General features: G+C 54.4%; 1 protein-coding gene across 3 annotated transcripts in view; it reads left to right on the forward strand.

The window, feature by feature from the left end:
• RGS6 (regulator of G protein signaling 6) overlaps positions 1-1,061 on the forward strand; it is a 188,270-nt gene that overhangs the window by 161,179 nt on the left and 26,030 nt on the right. The window lies entirely within an intron of this gene.

Below are 1,061 nucleotides of genomic sequence, written 5' to 3' on the forward strand. Positions count from 1 at the left end.
GCAGCAGCCCAGGGAGAAGGCCATCCAACCGGACCATGAAATAAATTGGCTCAGAACCATAGCTCATCTAAAAGAACATCCAAATTTCCCTCTGTGGACTCTGGCAACCATGCGGGTGCCAGAGGCCAGCTGCCACTGCTGCTGTGTTGGCGGCTTTTGCGTGTGCCTAAGGCGGCCGTGCTGCATGGGTTGTGGCGATGCAGTCTACAGCTGGCGTGTGTGTGTGTTAGTGGCCTCTGCATGAGTTCCCATGTCCCTGACAGCCCCTTGTCAGCCTTCTTTGCACAGCGTGACAGGGAGAGGAGGGCAGTAGCCATGGGGTGGAGCGGCCGTGGGAGGGTCTTCCCCATGGTGCCTGGTGGAGATTCTGGGCTATGATCCGTAGAACAGCACAGACCCATCTCCCCTTTCCATGATGTTCTCTGTAAGGCAGGGGCATAGGGCTTGATGCACAGGAAGCACTCAGTCCCGCTCATTCACTCACTCGTCAAAAACAAGCTGCTGAGTTCATGGGGCCCAGCCTGCACTCTTCACGTCAAACCAGAGAGAACCAACATGGCAGCCAGGGAGCAGGGATCCCACGTGTGGAACTGGCCAAATTTCCCTTCCCAAAGGGTGGAAACCCACTGATGCTAACTTGCCTTTTTCCTCCCTCTATTGAAGAGGAGAGTCCTTTTAAACCTGACTACTGTGTGATTAGTATCATTATTTTATCCCTTTAATGAAAAGTCTAAGAATTCTGGGTTGAAAACAACCTGGTCATTTACCTGTCATAGCTAGGTGCATCTTAACTGAATTTAAACATCATTTTGAATTTGCTAGATGTAAACATCACAGGAACTCTAGGAGATGGCAATTAAAATATGGGTGTTCGGGGCTTCCCTGGTGGCGCAGTGGTTGAGAGCCCGCCTGCCAATGCAGGAGACACGGGTTCGTGCCCCGGTCCGGGAAGATCCCACATGCCGCGGAGCGGCTGGGCCCGTGAGCCATGGCCGCTGAGCCTGCGCGTCCGGAGCCTGTGCTCCGCAGCGGGAGAGGCCACAACAGTGAGAGGCCCGCGT

The sequence above is a fragment of the Lipotes vexillifer genome, unplaced genomic scaffold, assembly GCF_000442215.2.
Source record: "Lipotes vexillifer unplaced genomic scaffold, Lipotes_vexillifer_v1.1 scaffold1495, whole genome shotgun sequence".
In the NCBI taxonomy this organism is placed as follows: Eukaryota; Metazoa; Chordata; class Mammalia; order Artiodactyla; family Lipotidae; genus Lipotes; species Lipotes vexillifer.